The sequence below is a fragment of the Hyperolius riggenbachi genome, chromosome 6, assembly GCF_040937935.1.
Source record: "Hyperolius riggenbachi isolate aHypRig1 chromosome 6, aHypRig1.pri, whole genome shotgun sequence".
Taxonomy (NCBI): Eukaryota; Metazoa; Chordata; class Amphibia; order Anura; family Hyperoliidae; genus Hyperolius; species Hyperolius riggenbachi.
In genome coordinates this window covers 363812605-363838373 of record NC_090651.1, presented here as the reverse complement: position 1 = coordinate 363838373, position 25769 = coordinate 363812605, and positions in this window count along the sequence as shown.

Here is a 25769-nt window from a genome sequence, read left to right as displayed (position 1 = left end):
ACTCAATGCAGTGGTGAACTCCAAACTGCCCTTGCCAAGCACTAGCAAGTACAGGCAGCCAGAAGTAGTTTTGTACTAAACCGCCTTTAGATGTCCGTGGCGTATGGATGCGAAAACACAAATTCCTTTAGAGGTCAGAGTCAGACTAATGCTAGGTACACTACACACAATGAGATTTTCCGGCAAATTTACTGTCAGATCGATTATTATTTCCAACATGTCCCACCTGATTTCTGATCAATTTTACGATCGATTTTCCATAGAAGTGAATGGAAAATCGATCGGAAATCAGATCGGACATGTTGGAAATAATTGATCGGGCAGCTAATCTGCCAGGAAATCTCATTGTGTGTACCTAGCATTAGAATTTCAAGTTATAACGTAAGATGGAAAACTATCTCCTAGGAAAAAAAGTATGAATAAAAGGTACAGTGTATTATTATGTAGCCCATGTTTATTTTCTTGTACAACACCATGAAATATGTTTGCGTTTTATAACTATAACAATAACACAAGTTGCAAAGAAATCTATTCTTCTCTAGGAAGTGTATCCTTCTGTGATGTCACCCTCCAATTACGGTTTCCTTTGTCCCAGCTTATTCAGCCCTAAGAGGTAGGGATGATCGGAAAGAGCAAATTCCGTTCCGCCGGAAATCACGGATTCCGTCAGTGTTAAATTCCGTCGCTATGAAAATTCCGCCGGATTTGTACGAAATTCCGCGGAATTCCGGATTCCGTCGGAAAATTGAAAAAATTGCTAAAGTTACCTTGTTTATCCTATATTATAGCCCATAGACCCTATTAACTGGTCCTTTTCCCTCCTCCCTTCTCATCTTCCAGGGAATTGTACTATTTCAAAAGCCAGCTTACATACCGTGGCTGGGAATTGAACCCTGGTCTCAGTGTGTGGTAGGTAACTCACTTAACCACTACACCACCAACAACACTACATGCTGAAGTCAGCCTAGCATGTACCATTATGATATATCAAAGAGAAAAATTAGCTTGCTTAATCCACGGAATTTTACTATTTCAAAAGCCAGCGACCATCCCTACTCAGAGGGTCCCCCGAAAGCATTTAGCACAGTAGACAAAGTAACCTTTTGGATCGGTTATTTAACGATAAAAGTGGGGACACCGAGAGCCCAATATAGTGTAGTACACAAAACAACAGGTTGGAATTGAAAAGTATATAGTGTATATACTCACAAAAGTTGTTTACCTCCTGAGGAGATTAGACCTGTCCTCACTCAGGATTAAAAGTCGCTCTCTGTAGATCAGGAAAAAAGAGATGGGGATTGACTCCTCCACCAGGGGTGGATATTGGTAATATAAGAGTGAAAAGAGGTGCCAGCAGGATAAAAGGTACTAAAAAGTTTAAAATTCCTCAGGAGGTGGTGGTGGACTCGCCTCCTTGAAGTAGACAAGAGACTGTCAGTTTTTTTAACAACAACAGGTTTATTTATATACTCCAGACAACCATGTTACGCGTTTCACAGGTAAATTCCCGCTTCCTCAGGCAATAACAAATAGGAGTACATGCAGTACAGTCTCAAGGTCACGATAAGCGCTTATCAGAGGTCAGAGGCGGTTATCGTGACCTTGAGACTGTACTGCGTGTACTCCTATTTGTTATTGCCCGAGGAAGCAGGAATATACCTGCGAAACGCGTTGCATGGTTGTCTGGAGTATATAAATAAACCTGCTGTTGTTAAAAAGCTGACAGTATCTTGTCTACTTCAAGGAGGTGAGTCCACCACCACCTCCTGAGGAATTTTAAACTTTTTAGTACCTTTTATCCTGCTGGCGCCTCTGTTCACTCTTTTTTTTTGGTAACACTGTTTTTATTAAGGAATAGTGCAGTTTACATAGATCAATTAAAACATTTTTAAACAGCTTATTATTATCCAACGTATACGGTGATAACATTTTGGAAGTGGAGAATGATACAGTTTCATAACAGATACCTATACGATTGATTCGTATTTGATCAAGTGAGAACAATAACAATACCACAAAAGTAAAAATAAAGAGAAAAATAAAAATAATAACGCAGAGAAGAGTCATATTATATGCATTATATTGTAGGTCAAAAGATAATTTTTGAGTTTGGTCTGGTCTACCCTCATTTTTTTTTTTTTTTTGTGTAGCCGTGTATCTAGGAAATAGTATATAGGTCCCATAGCAGATTTACATCATTCGCATATTCAGAGTCCTACTGTTCCAGTGTTAACTAGCAGGATGAGTACCTTTCGATATGCTGCTGAGGTTACCCAACTTTATGATATCAGGGGGGGATATAGTTTGAGAAATAAAGTTCCCATGAGTTCCATACTTTTTCATACTGGGGTTCAGTAACCTCTGTTCACTCTTATATTACTTTTGGATCGGTTGGTGAGTTCACTCATGGTACAATTTGGTTGTACGTACAATCAATACAACCTGCGATCTCATTCAGAGATTGGGTATGCTTTCACCCCAACTCTTCAAGAGCGTGAGAACTTAGAAGATGCACAAGTTTGCATATGTGTATCAGCGCCAAGGAAACAAAGTGGCCGCTGCTGAGAGAAGAACAATGTCCAGAGTTCACAAACAGGTAAATTATATATGATCAGCGCAGAGTCCAAAAACAGAAGACGAGTCTTCAACAAAGAATAAGAGCAGGTAAATCTCCACCACAATAAGTATGGGGGTCACGGCACAGCTCTGCAATCCTGGATACCCAAAAACAGGAAAGAGGCTTACCAGTTGGTGACAACCCACATTATAAGGTTGTATCAAGGCTTTGGTAGGACATCAGGAAGCAATAGTCTGTCCAGGATCCACCAATTCAGCAATGATTCATCTCACAAATGGATATCAGTAGACATCATAAAAAACAAACGGCAACTCTAAGTGTAAACCGTTTAATATAGAGTTTTCATAGTAAAAACAGCTTAAAAATAGCATAAAAACAAAACTTACATACGGGGCCCATGCAATGGGAACCCCGAGAAAGTTGCACGCGTGTATGAGTCTGCTGTAAAGGACAGTATAAAGGTGCTGCCTGTCTCCTTCCCGACCGGTTTTCACAAACTAGCGTCATCAGGGGATAATTAATTAATTGCAACCTTTGTCTTCCATTTCTGCCTCTTCTTACATATGCAGCAATTCCTCTTCCATGTCCAGCCGCTCCATGGCCAGCTGCCCTCCAAGGCCCTGGCCTCTGTGGCCTTTCCAGAAATCTGGCCCTGGTATCATTATGTACCCCTTGTTTGTTTTCCTACTTTGTACAGCGCTACAGAATATGTTGGCACTTTATAAGTTAATAATAATAATAAATGGTGATTATTTATTGCACCCTCTCTGTCTCTCCCTCTCTTCACCAGTCAGATCGTTCAGCATGGAGGCAGCTGTGACCAGCAGAGATTATACAGCAGAGGAGGCTGATGACTTTGAAGGTTCCGGTTCCGGTTTTGAAGTTTCTGAACATTCTGGTGAGTTTTGTCTATAAAGTGAGATTAAACTCTATTCATAATGATAAATAAAAAGAACCTTATTTGGCACCCTCACAATAAATGTACTGTACTTGTAACACCTTGTCTGACGCCTGGTAAATAATTTTCCTTATATTCATCATGGTTAAGCGTCCGTCTTGAGCTCACTTTGCAGGAAAAATGCAATCCCTCCAACAATCACTCCAAAATCGCAATCTTAAAAAAACTTTTTCCTCTTTCTTGGCTTTGTAAATAAGCCACTCTAGGTTCAAACAGGTACATTCTCCAGGCTGTGTAAAAAAATATTTATTGGGGGGAGGGCAATGTTTTATATATGTTTTAATCGATGTAGAATTAATTTCTTATTACGGTATTTGAAAAGTTTATTCCCACTTTTAGGAGTTTTACAGTTTAGATAAGGATCCATAATCAAGTACCTCAAGTGCAAAATACAAATGTGAACCCGATGTAAGAGAGATGTGGAGGCTGCCATATTTATTTCCTTTTAGGCCTCTATCACAGTGGGACGTTGCGTTTGATGCGACGTTAAAGTCGCACAACGTGCCCCTAACGCAGCGCATGTAGGTTAAGAAATTGGACGTTATTTTGCACTGCGTTCTGTGTGTCTTGGTGCGCCGTTTTCGTTGCATACTGATGGAACAAAAAAGGCGCATGCGTTTCATTAAAAAAAAAAAAAACATTACTGAGCATGTGCAACACACACAACGCAGCAAATGTATTGCTAAACGCACAGCATGCAGCACTTTCTAAATATTGCTACACGTTACACACAACGCAACGTGTGCACTGTGAATGTCGCACAGACTTTGCATTCCTGTGCGTTACTCTGCGTAAAAGTATTTTATAACGTGCGAGTTTAACATCGCACTGTGAAAGCGCCCTTAAACAATACCAGTTGCCTGGTGATATTTCCACTCAATAGCGTCTAAATCAAACACCTGGAACAAGAATGCTGCTAATCTTGTCTGATATGTCAGAGACATCTGATCTGCTGCATGCTTGTTCAGGGGCTATGGCTTAAAGTATTAGAGGCAGAGGATCAGCAGGACAGCCAGGCAACGTGCATTGTTTAAAAGGTAATAAACATGTCAGCCTCCATATCCCTCTCACCTCGGATTCACTTTAAAACAGAAGGTATCTGGAATTATTCAGCTTTATATGAGCAATAAAATAATTTGTTACCAGTGTTGCTTGCAAATTTTATATTGGTGAAATTACATTGTATTTTTGCAATATGGTCAAAGAAGAAAAAAATGTATTTCCATTGCGAACATTCACGAAAAACACACACAAAAAAAGTTATTTTTACTGCAAAAAATCACGAAAAGGGCATTTTGGCTGAAAAGTAAAATTTTACATCAGTTTCAAGAAAATTAATGCGAAAAGAATATCGGCATTTTCACTCACCACTGTTTGTCAAGAAAAACAAAAGTTTGCTTTCTTAGAACAGAAAGAATTTGCGATAATTCAGGTAGGAGTGAGCTTGAGATGTCTCCCAGTGCATCACTGCTGAATATATGCAAATTAACCATTGTACCCTTAGAAGCTAAACACACCTCCAGAACCGCTGGAATGCAATGATGTGTCAGCTTGTTAATTTGTACAGAGCCATAATAATCCAACATGCATACAGACTGTTTCAGATTGTTTGCTCCTCATCAGTGCATGGCATGGATTAATTTGGCTCTATGCAGTAGGGCTTGTAACACTGAGAGGTACAGACTAACCAGCAATCTCATGGTGAACTAGAACTCATTAGAGTGTGTGAGGGGCTACAATGGTCCTAAAAGCCCCCTTACTAAAACGCTAAAAAAACCAAAAGTTTGCTTTCTTAAAACAGAAAGAATTTGCAATAATTCAGGTTGGAGTGAGCTTGAGATGTCTCCCAGTGCATCACTGCTGAATATATGCAAATTAACCATTCTACCCTTAGGACCATTGTAGCCCCTCACACACTCCGATGAGTTCTGGTTCACCATGAGCTTGCTGGTTAGTCTGTACCTCACTGTTTGTCACAATCCATGCACTGCCATTTCCTGCCGGCTGGCTTATTCAGCTTTACTGAAGAACAGACAAAAGGTTGAGCATACGAGTGGGGTGGCTAGTATCCAGTGGCGTAGCTATGGAGCTGTGGGCCCCGATACAAGTTTTACAATGGGGCCCCCCAAGCACTCTATACATAACAATTGATACAGCGCATCAAAACCTGTCAATGGCAACTACAGTTTCAGAGGTGCAAGAAGGGGACGGGGATCAGTTTATTAATGATTACCGCTATTCAAAGTATCTATAGAAGTGATTATTAGGAGCACAGGACCAATAGAGAGCTAATACTGTAGTTGAGGGTGGGCCCTTCGGGGCCCCTCTGGCCCAAGGGCCCGATGCGGTCGCTACCGCTGCACCCCCTATTGCTACGCCCCTGCTAGTATCAAGCATCAGGAATGCTGTTTTTGTAATGGGGTGATCAGGGTTAGGCGTCAGGTAGGGTGTTTGTGTGTGTTGGGGGGGTGGGGGGTTATGGTTAGGTGTCAGGTGAGGTGAGGTGTTTGTGCAGGGAGGGGGGTTTAGTGCCAGGTATGGTGTTTATTGTGGGTGGTGGCTAGTGTCAGGTGTCGGGAAAGGTGTCTGTGCGGGGGGGGGGAGCAGTTAGAGTTAGGTGTCAGGTGGGGTGTTTATTGTGGGGGGTGGCCGGTGTCAGGAATTTTGTGCGGGAGGGCGGTTAGGGTTAGGCGTCAGGTGGGGGGTTTGAGCGCGGGGGGGTTGGAGTCAGGTAGGGTGTTTGTGCATGGTGGGGGGGGTTAGTTATGGTTAGGTGTCAGGTAGTGTGTTAATTGTGAAGGGTGGCTAGTGTCAGGCATCAGGACGGGTGTCTGTAGGGGGGGGGGGGCAGTTATGTTTAGGCATCAGGTGGGGTGTTTGTGCGGGGTAGGGGAGGGTTGGTTATGGTTCAGTGTCAGGTGCTGTGTTTATTGTGGGGGTGGCTAGTGTCAGGCGTCGGGAAGGGTGTCTGTGCGGGGGGGGGGGGGGTGGCTAGGGTTAAGCGTCAGGTGGGGGTTTAAGCGTGTGGGGTTGGTTATACTTAGGTGTCAGGTAGGGTGTTTGTGCGGAGTGGTTATGGTTGGTTATGGTTAAGTGTCAGGCAGGACGTTTATTGTGGGGGGTGGCTAGTGTCAGGCATCAGGACGGTTCTTTGTGCGGGGGGATGGTTAGGGTTAGGAATCAGGAGGGAGGGTTCTAGGTTTAGTTACAGGAAAATATTATTTATTAAATACTGATCTTTCTTTACACTTTAAATTTACAGGAAAATGTTTGATTTCATGAGGGCAGCCATCTTTTTGGTTGAAAGGAGCATGAGACACAGTTCTAACTGTCCTGAGCACCTCTCCCAGTTGCTAGGCAACATGAATAACAACATAGGACATCCCATCATGCTCTGCACAGCAGAGTGGAGCTTAGCTAAAAATGCAGCTAAAAATTATGCTTTGGTAAGAAAAACAAAGTTCTGATGCTGTGAAACTGTTTCCAGTGCTGCTGAGCAGATTTTTAGTCCGGAGGTTCACTTTAACTACCCCAAAAACAAGGGGATCTGCAAATCAGAGTTTGCAGCATTCGGTGGATGGGGTAGCGCTTTGGTTGCTAATGAAACTTAACTGGAAAGAATAATGGGTTCTGATATATGTATTGTGGTGACAGTGACTGCAGCGGGTTAAGTATTGCCCACAATTAGCAGAACAACAGCTTCCTGCACATGCAGTCAGCGCGGTTTCGTTTAAGTATTCTAACACATCACATCATAGAGGTAAAACCACCTACAAACCATAAAGACAGGAACATAGCACGAGCTCTGACTGTGACAGTGACCCAGTATCTGCTCCACAGATTTGTCATTTTTAACAATGCTTCGGGTTTCGTAGTACAAGGCTGCTTTCACACTGCGGTAGTGATGAGCACAAATTTCTCATAGATGTAATTTGGCATCGAAATTCGCAATGACGAAGCAAAATCCTAATGCGAAATTTCAGGGGAAAAAAAATCGTAATTAATTTTTTCTGTAATCTGTAATCATTAGTAATTTTGCGTAATTGCATGCCGACTTTAGTGGTAAAAATGCAAAGGAATAATGTTTTTTAAACTCAGAAACGTGACAGTTTAAAAAACATTTTTCCTTTGCATCTTTAAAATCGATTTTCTCAAAAACTACAAAGTCTTTTTGAACAATTATTTATTTATTTATTTTTTACCTGTACCCACTGTTCTCCTTAAAGGGGTTCTGTGGAGTACTGCAATAAACAAGAACAGACACTTAACCTGGGGCTTCAATCAGCCCCCTGTAGCTGTAATGTCCTGCGCCGCCCTCCTCCGATCACTCGTTCCCTGCCTCCGGTCCCGGTCCAATTATGCGTGTCACGCGTCTGCTGCTGCACGCGCGCTCCCGCCCTTGTATCCGGGAGCTTACTGCACAGGCACAGTACAAGAAAACCTCGTCTTGTTAGACGAGTAATTGCCCATTGCCGGACGGTGGCGGGGATCAGGTGATCGGAGGAGGACGGCACGGGACATAACAGCTACAGGGGACTGAAAGAAAGGTGTCTGTTTTTGTTTATTGCAGGACTCCACAGAACTCCTTTAAAGAGAACCAGAGATGAAACACATAATAGATTTATACATACCTGGGGCTTCCTCCAGCCCCATCAGCATGGATCGCTCCCACACCGCCGTCCTCTGCTGCCTCTATTGCCAGTACCGGGTCCCGTCACTTCAGCCAGTCAGGGCCAGTCGACGCAAGCGCAGTGCGCTCTCTCCGTACTGCACCAGCGCTTGCGTAAAGCAGACGCCGGTGAGACGGAGCGAGTCCCTGCGGATGCATACAACCGGCCGCGTCCAGCGGAAGTGACAGGACCCGGTACCGGCGATAGAGGCGGCGGAGGACGGCGGCGTGGGAGCGATCCATGCTGATGGGGCTGGAGGAATCCCCAGGTATGTATAAATCTATGATGTGTTTTCGTTTCTGGTTCTCTTTAACCTATGAAGCGAATTTGGTGACAATAGCAGGTAAGGGACTTTGCTATTCACCGCTAAAGTCGACACAGAATGACTTAAAAATTATGCAAAAATGATGTGAAATTACGAATGATTACACAAAATCCATTACATTTACAAATCATAATTACATATGGGCGTAATCGCCACCTGCGTTTTGATGGAATATAACGGAAGCACTTGGAATGATGTTCAACATTGTCAACAGTGTGCATGTGCAACACAGAGAAGGGTTAACATTAATTAGAGCCAGTGGTGTAGCAATAGGGGGTGCAGTGGTGGTGACCGCACAGGGGCCCTTGGGCCAGAGGGGCCCTCCCTCAAGCACAGTATTAGCTCTTTATTGGTCTTGTGCTAGTAATAATCACTTCTATAGATACTTTGAATAGTAGTAATCATCAACACAATGTTCCCCATCCCCTCCTTGCACCTCTGACACTGTAGTTGTCCTCACCAGGTTTTGGTGCGCCGTATCAATTGTTATATAGAGTGCATGGGGGCCCAATCTAAAACTTGCACTGGGGCCCATAGCACCTTAGCTACACCACTGATTGGAGCCCTAGGCAAGGAAGTAATTTTGGTTGCCTAATTTGATCATTTTGGTAAGCTGAGGTGGGAGATGGGACAGAGAAGCAAACATTTGGGCCCCTTGCCACCACTAGGCCCCAGGCACTTGCCTAGGTTTCCTTGTGGATGATCCTGCTCTGATTCTCAGCATGCAATAATCTAAGCATGCAAGAAAGAAGTGGGTTTAACCAGCGAAACATGTTGTTTTAAATGCCCAATAAGTATCTGCTCCAGGCCCGGATTTACATCACAGGAGCCTATAGGCACAGATGTCCTGGCACCCTAGACTCCGCCTTCCATGCATGCAGGCCCGGATTTACCTCACAGGAGCCTATAGGCACAGATGTCCTGGCACCCTAGACTCCGCCCTCCATGCATGCAGGCCCGGATTTACCTCACAGGAGCCTATAGGCACAGATGTCCATTCTGCTCCAATTAATGGTTGTCCTTAATAAGTCACTTACTGTATTATGACTTATGTAATTTACTATAATGAGTCTGGCCAGTACAACACCAACTCTGGGGAAGGAAACCCGACTCTGCTGGCAGCAAGGATCTACAGTGGCCAGCTAGCTGCATATTTCAACCACTTAATGTGTCCGTGGCAATGTATCTAGGCCCTGCAGGACTTCACTTATCGTCCGAGGGGCTTAGATAATTGTATATGGCTTCTGATGCGTGGTGCTCACGCACCCGTGACCGGTAGTTACAGGACAGATTGGCTTTGAGAATGTATGTTCACATTCACCAATCTAAATGTCATATTTACAAATAATATCTTATGTAATGAACAGCAGATATTACTTAAAAAAAAAGTAAACTGTAAAAAAAAGAATAAACAAAAAAACCTCTTGCTATTGTATAGCAAGCTATGATTCAACTTTCTATACTTGACGGTGCCATGTAGTGGACAAATATAATAGTGAACTACACTATTATCTACCCCTCCCCCCCAAAAAACTAAATAAATAAATAAATAAAATAAATAATTAAAAAAAAAACATGTAATAACATAAATATAAACCTCATTAATCCTTCCTGTCCCCATAGTTACTATAATTAAAAAAATGTAAAAAAAAAGAGTCAAAGTGGCAGAATTTAAAAGAGAAGACATAAATGGTTACATTAGGGACTTTTTAAATATGTTTGTCATGAGGGTATATTGTTGTTTTTTTTTTTTGCAAATAAAGGATTGTACTTAAAAAAAATACAAAATGGAAAAAAAATCACCTTTAATTCCTAGTAAAATATTGTCGCCATACATTGTACTAGGGCCATCATTTAAATGTAAATAAATGTGTGGGTTTTATCTACAGCTGCATAATGGATTTTAATGGATTTTTTGTCTCATTATTTCTGTTAATATGCATAGAAAATAAAATAATTCTTAGTGAAAAATACTACCCAAAGAAAGTCCAATTTGTGGCAAAAAAAATTAATCTATAGATTATTTTGGTGTGATAAGTAGTGATAAAATTATTGGTGTATGAATGGGAGAATTGCTGAATTGTAAAAATTGCTCTGGTTCATAAGGGGAAAAACCCCTTAGGGCCCTCTTCCATTAGTGCGGTGCGAATCACCGGGATTCCACCGCTGACGAAATCGCATGCGGATGCGATTCCGCGTGTGTTTTTTGCCGCAATTTCGCATGCGATTTCGCATAGGCAGGGTATATGCGAATTTAACCATGTCACTGCCTGGTTCAATTTGCATTAGTTTTCGTGCGAATTCGCACGCGAAATCGCGGCAAAAAACGCATGTGCGTTTTCCCTATTAAATACATAGCCTGCGAATCGCCTGCATTCCTCACGCAGGCGAATTCTGCAGGCCCTACCGTGCAGAAAAATCCTGCACAGAAAAACGCACCAAAAAACTGACAAGTGGAAACAGTCTCATCCACTTGTATTGGTTATGCGAATCCGCATGCAGACAACGCATGCGGATTCGCTCTAGTGGAAACGGGCCCTTAGTGGTGAAGAGGTTAATTAACTTAATTGCAAAAACAGATGTGCAGTGCATACAACTTTGTGTAATACTTCTTAAGGTAAGTTTACTATCTGAAGAATATCATGAAATGGGAGGGTGAGGAGGGGCTTCAAAGACCACCTACAGAAGGAATAATGCTCACCATTTGCTGTGTTTTTTTTTTTTCCTACAGAAATAAACGGCTCAGAGAACAGACTCAGGCCAGGTGAGACCGCTAATATCTGAAGCCAGCTTATCAGATAATGGTGCAGGCCGGTGGCGTATCAATAGGGGGTGCAGAGGTTACGACCACATCAGGGCCCTTGGGTCAGAAGGGCCCTCCCTCAACAACAGTATTAGCTCTTTATTGGTCCTGTGCTTGTACTAATCACTTCTATAGATGCTTTGAATAGTAGTGATCATTAATACACGGCTTCCCATCCCCTTCTTGCACCTCTGACACTGGGGTTGTCCTTGATTGGTTTTGTTGCGCCTTATCAATTGTTATGTATATAGTGCTTAGGGGGGCCGGGCCCCCCATGTAAAATTGCACCAGGGCCCAAAGCTTCCTAGCTACGCCACAGTGCAGGCTAACCAGGCACACATACCTGATGAAGTGGATTTACCAACAAAACGTGTTGTTTTCAATGCCAAATCAGCATCTCCAACAATGAATTGCTGTCCTTAATTCATCATTAAGTCATTATTCTTGTACACATTTTTACTTTTTATTTTTTAGGTTCCTCCACGAATGTACAGATGACACCAGCTTCTGCTTGCCCCCTGACGGTTTTGCAAAGAAGGGTTGGGTGGGAGGGGTGTCCAAAACTGTCAGTTCTCAGCTCATGTGGGAACACAGCCTATTAGTTTATGTGTATGGTGTGTTAGGGGTTCCTAGGTTGCCTAGCAAATGACCTGACACTGCATAAATTGATGTTTATAAGTAATAAGAATCTATGGAGCTGAACTCAAGTATTGCCTCTTTCCCCACTAATTCTCCTGGCAGTGCCACACTTGATAATTATGCTAAAAAGGTATCGGCAGAGTGTGCAGATCAATCTTAAAGTGCACCTGAGGCGACAAGTGACATAATGAGATAGATAGTGTAACGATTGGCGTAAGCGCACAGAGAGAATCTGATTATTGGTGATCTGCAGTATCCCCAACAATCCAGATGTATACCCGATTATTAATGACATGCAGAATCACCAATAATACGAGTATGACTAACCTCTGGACACCTAGAACAGTGATAACAATAACGACAATGTCAATTCACGAGATCATGGAAATATCCACTACACAGCGATTCCTCAGAGGTGTGGTTACCTCTGAATGGGAACCCCGTGTGTGAGATCCTCAAACCGGGCAAAGAGAGGAATCTCGGCCGCTGGCAGTAATCGTCTGCTAGGGCAGGCGTCTCGGAGAGGCAAGCCTCAGAGATAGCCCACCAGTGGGAGACGTTCCACTGAAGGGAGAAAGGTCAGACAAGCAGAGGTACGGCAACAGAGAGGCGGCAGCAGTACAGAAACAGAAGGCTGATTCAGAGTCGGTAAACAGGCAGGGTCGGCAACTTGAATCAGATAGGCAGAGGTACAAGATCGATTAGAATAAAGAGTAGTCAGGGATAGCCAGAGTCAAAACACAGGTAAATATACAATACAATCCTAAACTGAGGTGTGACATCCTTAGTATCAACACCTAGGAACTGGACTAAGGTCTGATCGTTAACACCAAAGTATTCACGACAGCAGACAGGCAGGGTCTAAATACCCTTGGAAGACTCCCAGCTCCACCCCATTCATTCAACCAATCAGAAGGGCGGCTGGAGTCAGCTGACCGGCCGGTCAGCTGACTGCCCTTCTACAACCATAAAGGCCCTGTCGCCTCGCACGCGCGCGCGTGACCCTCAGCCTCTGTATACCAGAGAGGCCAGGCCCCAGGTCCGCACGCGAACGCGCACCAAAATCCGCCGGCTGGGTTGCGGGACCCGCCGCCATGCTGCCGGCCGCAGCGGCGGTGTCCCCACTGCTCCGTGACACCAGCGCCGCGCTGGCAAAAGGCTGCACGGCGGAAACCGACGGCTGTGTTGCAGAGACCACCGCCATGTTGCCCAGCGCGGCAGCGGTGCCTCTGCCAACTCTTACAGATAGTACTAGCTCTACTATGACCTTATCCGAAGTCCATTTCTGCTTTCCAATACAGCAAAACATTTTTTTAAAAAAGAGCTTGTCTGAGCTTGATCAACAGCTTGTCAAATTCAGTCAGTTTCCTGAAAAGTAAATAGAAGCTAAAAGGCTGATATATGTCAGAAAGAAGATAAAATAATACGGTTTTAGCGCAGGAAAGTTTAAAGGGTCCATACTTCACTTTATTTATTTTAGCTTAAAGGGCACCTAAAGTGTGGTTTGCATTTTTTTTTCTTTTAACCTTTTGAGGACCGCTGGTGTAAATCCTAAGCCGTCCTTGTGGCCACCTAATTCTGATGTGGAATAGGATTTACGCCACCCGACGTTTCTGCTCCTGACGTGATCGTGCGCACCCAAGAGGGGAGATTAAGCTGTCATATGACAGCTGACATCTCCTCTCAGTGATCAGCAGCCATCGCGTATGGTTTCTGATCACGTGATCACTATGATCTCCGGCGGATCATAGTGATCCCTGTTACTGATGCGGTAGTGGGGGGAGAAGAGGAGCCACTCACCTTCCTGCTATTCCCACGACGATCAGCGATCCCCCTCCGTACTGGCCGGCATCCCCGCTCACTCTGACGTCAGTGCCCGGTACCGGCTTGATGACGTCATCAAGCCGCGACTAGGAACTGAGCGGAAGTACGAACGGGGATACCGGCCGGAGCAGAGGGGGCTAGAGGTGCTCATCGCTGGAGCCTGGGAGATCAGTAAATGCTGCTGGCTACAGGGGGGACACCATCTGCACTGGGGATCCGGCTGCCTGACCCCCCCCCCAAACGCTCCACCGACACCCCACCCCCCTGCATGCAAATTCACCTGGTCCTTAAGGGGGGTTAGGAAGCTGGTCACCTCACCAATAGGTTATGCAATACCAGTTGCCTGGCAGTCCTGCTGTACTCTTTGGCTGCAATAGTGTCTGAAGCATGCACCTGAAACAAGCATGCAGCTAATCTAGTCAGACTTCAGTCAGAAACATGCTTGTTCAGGGTCTATGGCTAAAAATATTTAATGCTGCAGAGTGTGGATGCTAAACAGATGCAATCTGAAAAATAAAACCATACAATTAAAAAAAATAGAAAATAAAAATATGAAACTCTTTCCAATACTACTAATGTTCTGATTATCATCCGTACTTTAAACATATACAATTCATTATCTCACAAGTTTTTATTCACTTCAAGTTCACTTTAACCACTTACCGATGAGCCGCCTTACGTCCTGCTAGAGCCTCTTAACGGCTCCAGGACGTTTTTATAAGTCAGACAATTAGTTAGACAATTTTTTTTTTTTAAAATACACCCTTATTTCCAAACAATCCTCTCCATCCAGTTGTGCCCGTGTTCCACCACCCCCCGAAGATCCACAAACCGGGCGCTCCCCCCCCCCCCCCCCGGGGCCGTCCCATTGTTGCGGGTATCGGCTCCGTGGGCGAGCGCCTAGGTGAGTGCGTCGATGCACATCTGAAGCCCCTTGTTCTTAGGTTACCTGGACACCTGCAAGACACTTGCCATGTCCTTTCTAGTTTTAGGGATTTCGTGTGGGATGGTGGATATACATGGGTGACCTTGGATGTCGTCTCTCTTTATTCATCGATTCCACATGAACGTTCATTTCAAGCGTTAGAATTTCATCTTAATAAATACTCTTCGTTCTATGTGTCCTTGCGGGTTTTTCTCCTGGAGGCTGAGGAGTACCTCCTCACACACAACTACTTTATGTTTGATTCGAGGTTTTTTTCTCCAGAGATGCGGAGCTTCTATGGGGGCCAAATTTTCCCCCTCCCTCGCCAACCTCTACATGGGGTGGTGGGAGGAGCTCCGCATCTTTGGGGATTCTAACCCTTATGCCTTCCACATCATATGGTATGGGAGGTTTATTGACGATTTATTGTTGGTGTGGGGGGGTCCTCCTGGCCTCCTGGGGGAATTCCTGACTTATGTTAACCAAAATGAGTTGAATCTTACATTCACGATGAATCCAGATACTACTAAAATTGATTATCTTGACTTAACCTTGGTTGGCGATTCCACATCCTGTTTGGTCTCCACATGTACATTTCGGAAAGCCACAGCAGGCAATTCGATTCTGCTCGCTAACTCATGTCATCCTAAACATACCATCAATGCCATCCCTACGGGAGAGTTCATTAGAGCAGCCCGCAACTGTTCTAATCCACATGATTTACAATTTGAATTCAACCAGGTGGAAGATAGACTCAGACAGAGGGGGTATACGAATAGACAGTTGGAGCTAGGACGCATTAAGGGAATCAAAAGAACACGTTCAGACCTACTGGGGACTGCGAGACGGGATGGAGTCAGGGCTGACAAAGTGACTTTTGTCACAGAATACAGTTTGGAATTTACAAAAATCACTAATATTGTGAGAAAATATCTTCCAGTTCTGTATTCAGACTCTAAACTTAAAAAAGTTCTTGATGGCGGAGAGGCCAGGACTCTGGGCTCCATCCTCTCACCTAGTCTTTTTAAGTCTCCCTCCTCATTACATACTCCTACATGGCTGGCCACGGTGGGTCCATACCCCTGTGGCTTTCGAACCTGTAATTATTGTCATTGTCCTAAGCGAGGAACTACAGTGCCTTCCTATTCATTCAACACCAGCTTTCCCATTAAACAATATGTCAACTGTGATACGAAATACACTATCTATGTCATATCTTGTTCAGAGTGCAGGATTCAATATGTCGGTTGCACGACTCGCAACCTAAGAGCACGAATAGCTGAGCATTATTGTGGCACACATTGGAACACTTTCCAAAAGTCAGCAGTCTCTAAACATTTTGAAATTGTACATAAAGGCGATTTAAAACCATTCAGTTTTCAGGGAGTGGAACGAGCCACCTGTCCTACTAGAGGAGGTGACATATAGAGAGTGAGACTCTTACTGAAATGGTAGGCCTATTGGATCTATAGGTTAGGCACTCGCACACCTTTTGGTTTAAACAAACGTTGGGATTCAAACCCAGTATATGACTACTGACTGGTACAGTACTCTTTTGTTTCTGTATCTACCTTCTCTCTTTTTGGTGTTTTCTTGTAGTAATGTTGTTGTTCCAGTGGTTAACTTTTTTACATTACTTTTATCTTTTTATACATTTTTGTAACATTTTGTAAACTGTAAGTTTGCTTTTATTGCTTGTATGTAATGTTTCCCTTTAAAGAGTAACTGTCAGGCTGCAAAAGCTAATTTAAACCTCTATTATCTATTTTACTGAAGTAAAAAATCTCTCTTACTTTTGATGTGTGCTGACAGCAAGGCTCTGTATTCCCAAGCCCTTAAAAAGGACGAGAGGCCACATAACATACTGCAAAGCATTCTGGGGCCCTCCCCTCGGCTGCTAGTGAGAATTACAGGCTCATGTTTAGAGTTGGGCCGAACGGTTCGCCGGCGAACGTGGTTCGCGCGAACTTAGGTGGTTCGCGTGCGGGTGTCGCACGCGAACGTTTTGCGGCAAAAGTTCGCAAAAAATCGGTTCGCCCCATAATGCACCTGAGGGTCAACTTTGACCCTCTACATCACAGTCAGCAGGCCCAGTGTAGCCAATTAGGCTACACTAGCCCCTGGAGCCCCACCCCCCCTTATATAAGGCAGGCAGCGGCGGCCGTTATGGCCACTCGTGTGCCTGCATTAGTGAGAGTAGGGCGAGCTGCTGCAGTCTCTCATAGGGAAAGATTAGTTAGGCTTAACTTCTTCCTGGCTGCATACCTGTTCTGTTCAGTGAGCCCTCAGCCCACTGCATACCTGTACTGTGATCCTGCCACTGCATACCTGTTCAGTGATCCTGCCACTGCATACCTGTTCATTGATCCTGCCACTGCATACCTGTTCAGTGATCCTGCCAGTGCATACCTGTTCATTGATCCTGCCACTGCATACCTGTTCAGTGAACCCGCCACTGCATACCTGTTCTGTTCAGTGAACAGTTTGGTGTGTCAGTGTGAAGCAGTACCTTAATTACACTACCTGATTGATGTAAACACATGCAAGATGTTTTAAAGCACTTTAGGCCTGTCATTTAGCATTCAATGTGATTTCTGCCCTTAAAACGCTGCTTTGCGTCAAATCCAGATTTTTCCCGGGGACTTTTGGCATCTATCCCACTCCGCCATGCCCCCCTCCAGGTGTTAGACCCCTTGAAACATCTTTTCCATCACTTTTGTGGCCAGCATAATTTTTTTTTTTTTTCAAAGTTCGCATCCCCATTGAAGTCTATTGCGGTTCGCGAACTTTAACGCGAACCGAACCTTCCGCGAAAGTTCGCGAACCCGGTTCGCGAACCTAAAATCGGAGGTTCGGCCCAACTCTACTCATGTTACAACAGCATGTAATGCTGGGCTGCTCACAGCACTGATAAATCTCCGGGCAGAGTACACTGCAGGAGTCCCCTATTGTTCCTAGCCACATGGCTAATTAATATTCACTGCACAGTAGTGTTATCCATTAAGAGCTTTTTTTGTGAGTGGAATCATCAGGAAGCAGGGAGGACATGACGACACAATTGGCTTCATAGGAGACAGACAAACATGGAACCTGCCATGAGCTGTCAGGAGCATCATTCTCTGCAAATACTATAAACAAATTCTGTGAAGTACAAACATGGACAGTGAAATGCATATGTAATGTAGGTACAGCCAATCTTTAGCTACTGATATATGTGTTTATTTTCTCTGAGACCTTATACCTAACAGCTCCTCTTTAAGGACCTGGCTGTTGGCCTGAGAGGGGTGGAGTCATCCCTTCCAGCCATTTATAAGCCGTTTCCTTAACAGGTTCACTTTGACTATGACTAAGGGCAGATTGTAAGCCCGATACGCATTAGTCGATCCTGTGATTTTATTGCACTACTTTTTGTCATGTGGATTTTTCTAATAAAGAACAGACATTTTTTCACTAATCCAAGTCTGGTTTGCGGATCCTTTCTCCATGAAAAATAACACGTTTCCAAATAATATACTGTCACCATACATTGTGATAGGGACATAATTTAAACGGTTTAATAATTGGGACAAATGGGGAAATAAAATCTCGGTTTTAATTACAGGAGAATATTGTATTTTAAAACTATAATGGCCGAAAACTGAGAAATATTTTTTTTTCCATTTTTTTTCTTATTTTTTCCTGGTAAAACGTATTTAGAATAAAAAAAATTCTTAGTAAAACGTACTACCCTCAGAAAGCCTAACTGGGGGCAAAATAAACAAGGTATAAATAATTTTGTTGTGATAAGTAGTAATAAAGTTATTGGCGAATAAAAGGGAGGAGCACTGACAGGGGAACATTGCTCTGGTCCGTCAGGGTAAAAAAACCCCTGGGGGTGAAGTGTTTAAAGTTACTTTGTTTCATATAAGGATTCCTCTCTTTCTGATGTGTCTTTTCGTCTTCATTAATCTACAGTGCAAGGAATGATAATTGGACATGTATTACTCCTATTCTGCACAGTTCCTCAGCTTCTGGGTAAGCCTAAGAAATGATTCTGTTCTATGTCTATCCTCCAGTTCAATGGTCAGCTATTGCAAAGAATTGTAAAATGTATTCTCAAAAGTCTTCATTGATTTTCAATAATGCCGTTTGGTCCCAGTAGAGGCTTATCAGTAATCATTCACATCATCTATTAATGATCTGATTAGATTTTCAGATTGAACTTCATCTAATGCCTTTGTATAATCCATAAAACAAATACTGTATATGCTGAAGAATAAGTTTAGAAATTTAGGTCTGACTCACTTAATAAAAGCATAGGGGTTGGCTTATACACTATTAGTGACATTCCCATTTGCAGCAATTTACCCAGGGGTAAGTCACGCTGTCTTAATAAAGGATATACAGGATCTTCTCAAAAAATTAGCATATTGTGATAAAGTTCATTATTTTCTGTAATGTACTCATAAACATTAGACTTTCATATATTTTAGATTCAAATACACACAACTGAAGTAGTTCAAGCCTTTTATTGTTTTAATATTGATGATTTTGGCATACAGCTCATGAAAACCCAAATTTCCTATCTCAAAAAATTAGCATATTTCATCCGACCAATAAAAGAAAAGTGTTTTTAAAACAAAATAAGTCAACCTTCAAATAATTATGTTCAGTTATGCACTCAATACTTGGTAGGGAATCCTTTTGCAGAAATTACTGCTTCAATGCGGCGTGGCATGGAGGCAATCAGCCTGTGGCACTGCTCAGGTGTTATGGAGGCCCAGGATGCTTCGATAGCGGCCTTAAGCTCATCCAGAGTGTTGGGTCCTGCGTCTCTCAACTTTCTCTTCACAATATCCAACAGATTCTCTATGGGGTTCAGGTCAGGAGAGTTGGCAGGCAATTGAGCACAGTAATACCATGGTCAGTAAACCATTTACCAGTGGTTTTGGCACTGTGAGCAGGTGCCAGGTCGTGCTGAAAAATGAAATCTTCATCTCCATAAAGCTTTTCAGCAGATGGAAGCATGAACCCGCTTTTGAACCAGAAACAGCGGCAGAAGCGCCTGACCTTGGCTACAGAGAAGCAGAACTGGACTGTTGCTCAGTGGTCCAAAGTACTTTTTTCGGATGAAAACAACTTTTGCATGTCATTCGGAAATCAAGGTGCCAGTCTGGAGGAAGACTGGGGAGAGGGAAATGCCAAAATGCCTGAAGTCCAGTGTCAAAGAGAATAGAGAATCTGTGGGATATTGTGAAGAGAAAGTTGAGAGACGCAATACCCAACACTCTGGATGAGCTTAAGGCCGCTATTGAAGCATCCTGGGCCTCCATAACACCTGAGCAGTGCCACAGGCTGATTGCCTCCATGCCATGCTGCATTGAAGCAGTCATTTCTGCAAAAGGATTCCCGACCAAGTATTGAGTGCATAACTGAACATAATTATTTGAAGGTTGACTTCTTTTGTTTAAAAAACACGTTTCTTTTATTGGTCGGATGAAATATGCTAATTTTTTGAGATAGAAAATTTTGGTTTTCATGAGCTGTATGCCAAAATCATCAATATTAAAACAATAAAAGGCTTGAACTACTTCAGTTGTGTGTATTTGAATCTAAAATATATGAAAGTATAATGTTTATCAGTACATTACAGAAAATAATGACCTTTATCACAATATGCTATTTTTTTGAGAAGATCCTGTACATCTAAGTGTTTAAAAAAAAAAAAAAAAGATCCACTTACCTGGGGCTTCCTCCAGCCCGTGGCAGCCGCCCTGTGCCCTCGGAGCAGCTCCGGTGGCTCCCGGTCTTCTCTGCTATCGCGGCCGACCTTCCCAGGTCGGGTTCCAGGTCGGCTTCTTCTGCGTTCCACCGCACGGCTCACGTGGTCTCTCCGACGTCATCAGGATGGTACTGCCCAGGCGCATGCCCTGATGACGTCAGCCGGACCACGTGACCCGCGCGGAGCAGAAAAAGCCAACCTGGTGAGGTCAGCTGTGCCAGCGGAGAAGACGACAGGTGATGCTGGAGAGTGCAGAGCCAGTTCTGTCCATCAGAGATGGACAGAGTGAGTGTAATAAGCTGAGGCTGGGAGCACACTCGTCTGTTGTTTTTCTATATGCTTCACTGCTGTGTGTTTTTATCTGCATGGGGAGAACACATTCAAGTGTGCACTATCCAATTGAAAAACATTGGTTCTCAGTTCACCTGTGCAGAAAGTGAAGGGGGGCCCTTCCAAAGTTTCAAAGGGGGCCCAGTGATTTCTAGTTACGCCCCCGATCAGCTGGAGGGTTTGGGAGCAGCAACAGGGGACCAGAGAACACCTCATTTGGATCCAGAGGCTTCCATCTCTCTATAGGTATGTGTTCTCTTTAAATTATTCCCGAGATCACCTCCCGAGGTAGACACTTCAGTAGCGGAAAGCCTCTGGATAGTCCAGAGACTTCCTGGGTCCTTCTTCAGCCCACCAATCCAGTGCTGGGACCCTCTAACTCAGAGGGTAAAGTATGGGTTTTCTGGTGGTCATGAATGAAGGCATCCACACCAGGCATGCCTGAGGCCAGTAGAACAAAGCACACATGCATGAAGGAAAGAAGTTGTGCATGAGTGGCACTCTACTGGGCATGGGTGGACCTCACTCGCACATGCTCTGTCGTGACGTGCTCATCCACAGCTGCACTCCCAGACAGAAGATATAGCAGGTCCCAGAGTTGGATCAGTGGGCTAGGGAAGGATGCGGGAAGCCTCTGGACTCCCCAGAGGCTTCTAACGTTTGCGAAAAGTGATGTCAGACTCAGAACAGCTTTAAATCTCTGAAACAAATGAAAACTAAGATGTACAGATTTCCCTGCAGTTACCCCCAAATACCGCATGTGTCCTCATATTCAGGGTTGCTTTGGGGGGATGTCTTTTGGGTGGTTTCAGAAGCCTGTTTTTCGCCAGTAATATTTGCTTTTAGTCAAGCTGTTCACGCCAAGGAACATTGAAAGGTCATTGGATCTGCGACTGAAGACCTTCTATACATGTTGAAAAGTTACTAGCTGCAGTAGATTTAATATTTCTCAAATCCTCTTTTTTTCCTGCCTCTGATGGACTGTGATACTTTGTTATAGATTTCTGATGTCCAAACCAACTGAAATCTGAGATACCACCCACCAGACCACGCTTACCTTGGAAGTCCGAGGATTACAAAGGAATGTCCACACAACTTATGCAAACATCCTGAAGATTTCTGCTTACAAAATATAACAGAAGCAGGAGGAATACGTAATACGTATTGAGTGTTTGACGGACTACATAGAGGAATGAGAAGGAAGGACACGTTATATTACTTGTACTCTTCTGTGTTTTCTATTCACACTGTATGGAGCTGTGCAATGCCACCTGTGGTCAAGATATGTTAGCATATTGCCCTCTTTTTGTAAATAGGTCCCATAAGGGTCATCTCCTAGATGAAAATATATGCAGCCCTTTCCTCTCTCCTGACTTAAAGTGAACCTGAGATGATGTGAAAGGAAGAAATTAAACATAACATACCTGGGGATTTTCTCCAGCCCCCTCTAGGCTGATTTGTCCCTCGCCATCCTTCTGTGCCACCTGGATACGCTGCAATATGCCCTAGAAAGTCCCCTGGTCTGGGGTGTACTGCAACGGCCCCCATCGCGCTCCCGTGGCTGAGAGCATTCTGCATCTGCGCAGTACTGATGGGGAAATATGTGCTGCCAGACTGCACCTGTGCCGACTGGCCACGACTGGATTTTCCAGAGGAAATTGCAGAGGATTCAGGCGATGCAGGAGGATGGTGAGGGACTAATCAGCCTGGAGGGGGCTGGTGGTAAACACAGGTATGTATCATTTTATCCTTTTACACCATCTCAGGTTCACTTTAAATGTAGTCCTTGGGGGAGAGTGGGAAGAATTGGGACAGCACCAATCAGGGCCATGGCACTTGAAGATGATAAGACGCCATAACTGCATGCACTTTCCAGCATCATCGATCATGTGATGCAGAAGATTACATTTCTCAGAGGAGAGAATAGGAAAAGATTTGGAAGACATGGGGGGGGGGAGATGGAGATGAGCATTAAGACAACCCTGAGGCAAGAAAAAATAATACTTAGATACTAACCTAAGAAAAGGGAGGGCTATGGTTACCATAGATCCTTCCTGGTCCTCTTTGTCCCCTCATTCTACCGGCATCTCTGGCCCTCCTCAGGCAGCCTTCAGAAGTGCTTGTGTCCCTGAGGACTTCCAAAGATGATCAGGTCCGTACTGCGCACTTGCGAGTCCACACTTGCACATGCTCTGTACAGATACACACCTAGAGATGAGCGTAATGACCTAATTACGATTTTGCGAAATTTCGCGTAATTAGGGTAATTACGATTATGGCCGTAAGTACATAATCGTAATGAAGAAGGATTTCGCGAAATTCCACGTAAGCGTAATTTTCGCGTAATTTTTGCAGTACAGTGGGTATCGCGAAATTACGTTTGCCTTGCATGCAACTGTTTGTAAGCGTAGTTACATAACGTAATTTCGCGATAGTTCATATTACTGTAAGCATTATTTTTCGCGTCGTTTTCGCGTTACGGAATGCTATTTCGCATATAAAATTCGCCATGTAGTGATATTTCGCATCAAAATTCAACATGCAGACGAAAATGCCTTTGGCGAAAATTCGCAAGCAACCCTGCTAACAAGTAATTACGAAATTCGCAAAATTACGAAGAAATGCGAAATTACGTTATGAACGAAACGCGAAATTACGCGTTGAAAATTACGCTTACGGTATTTTCAATTACGATTTTAATGGCAATTACGCTACCATAATTTCGCATCGTAATAGCAAATTTCGCATGCGTAATTATAGTAACGTGAAATTTCGAAAATTTCGGCTCAACACTATACACACCGTCTTCAGAAGCACAAGTACTTCCAAAGGCTCCCGAGGAGTCCAGAAGGTGGCAATATTGATGGGGGGACAGCATGGAAATGAGGAGATGGAGAGACAACCAGGACGTCTCTATGGGATCCAGAGCCTTCACTCTCCATAGGTAAGAAGTTTTGAATCAGGATGATACCATTTATTGGCTAACTTAGAGATGGATAAACAGTGAGCTTTCGACTTATAAAAAGCCTTCGTCGGACTGGTTCCTGACCAGAACTGAAAAACACAGCTTACATACACTGACATACAGAGGAGAAACATTCTTTAGCAAACATAAATGTAATTAGATGCCTTAACTGTTACTGAGGAGGCTTTCCCAGGCATCCTATCTAAATTGATAAGATCAATAGAATCCTCAACATGACATAAAGCAGACTCTGGTGATGAAGAGACATCGTAAATTCCGAATTCAAATGGTAACTGGCCTCAGGGGTGCCTCTAGTCATTTTGTCACTCCAGGCGAGAAAACCTGTGGCGCCCCTCCCAAGCCCCTCCCCCCAGGAAAATAATCATAATGCAGCATCGTTTCACCAGAAAATAATCATAATGCGGCAGTGTTTCATCAGAAAATAATAGTAATTATCGTAATTCAGAATCGTAATTCACCAGAAAATAATCGTAATGTGGCAGTGTTTCACCAGAAAATACACTTATTGCAGCAGCAGTTCACCGGAAAATATTCGTAAGGTGGCAGCGTTTCACCAGAAAATACACTTATTGCAGCAGCATTTCATCAGAAATTAATCATAGGGCAGCAGCGTTTCACCAGAAAAAAATCGTAATGGGGCAGCATTGTCAGAAAATAATCGTAATGTGGAAGCGTTTCACCAGAAAATACACGTAATCCGAGCAGAGGGAAATAGTAGAGAGGGAGAGGCAGCATAAGATGTAAGAGGGGGGTGGAGGAACAGAGAGGGGGAGGGATAGACAGCATAAGATGGAAGAGGGTGCAGAGGAACAGAGAGGGGTAGAGACAGCATAAGATGGAAGAGGGGGCAGAGGAACAGAGAGGGGTAGAGACAGCATAAGATGGAAGAGGGGGCAGAGGAACAGAGAGGGAGAGACAGCACAGCACTAAAGTACAGGTTTACAGCTTTACCAGCCTACAGCCTAACCAGCTTTCAAAGAAAGCAGGGCACAGTCTAGCAGTTATAACAGTACTGGGAGTCTGCACACAGGACAGGAAGTGTTCTTAGCAGCCTGCCGGCATACCTTCTCTTCTGCCTGTGCATGCAGCTTATCATCTCTGGAGTAGTGATGGGTCGTTCGCGAACGAGCTGGCTCTAAGAGCCGGCTCTTTGCTGCGAACGACAAGAGCCGGTTCTCAGTTTTGAAAGAGCCGATGCCTCAGCCGCCCCACAGAGCTCTGCTTTGCTCTGCAATAAAGGGCGCTGAGGCATGTTCGGAGATGTAGTCCTCCTCTTGCAGCTTGTAGGAGTGTATGGGGCGGAGCAGAGCAGTAGCAGGAGGGATTGCCCCAGTCAGAGAAGCAGTCTGGAATTGTCATGGAGATGGGGCGGGGCTTTTACTCCGATTCTGAGTGGTGTTTAGTGATATTTAATGAAGAGCCGTAAGAGCCGGCTCTTTAATGGGAGCCGATTCAGAAGAGCCGATTCTCTGAAAAGAGCCAGAATTCCCATCACTACTCTGGAGCAGAAACTTCCCTTCTCCTGGGCTGTGTTGCTGTCTTGTGCGGGGGCGGGGCTCCAACACGGACACATCACATTCTTCTCTCTGTGACTGCATCTGTCCCCTGGCTGTCTCGCTCCAGTGTCTGTGTGCAGCCAGTGACACAGGTGGGGGGGTCAGACTGTCGGGGGCATAAGCTGGCTGGCCGCTGGCTCCTGGTTTGACTGGCGTGGGGCGGAGTTAAATGCTGGGCCACACGTGATAAGCACTTTACCTGTGTGGCTACTGAGAAGAAGGGGCATGGCTTTAAAGAAGGAGCCTGGCAGAGAAGAGCAGTATTGATTGCTCTATTGGCTGGGGAGAAGTGGAGGTGGAGGCACTGCTGAGCACATGGTAGCGTGCCGAGCACCGGGGACTGAGTCGGGAGGTAATATAATATAAAAAAACATGGTCACAGTAGCAGCGGTGGGGGAATGCGTCTCACCACCT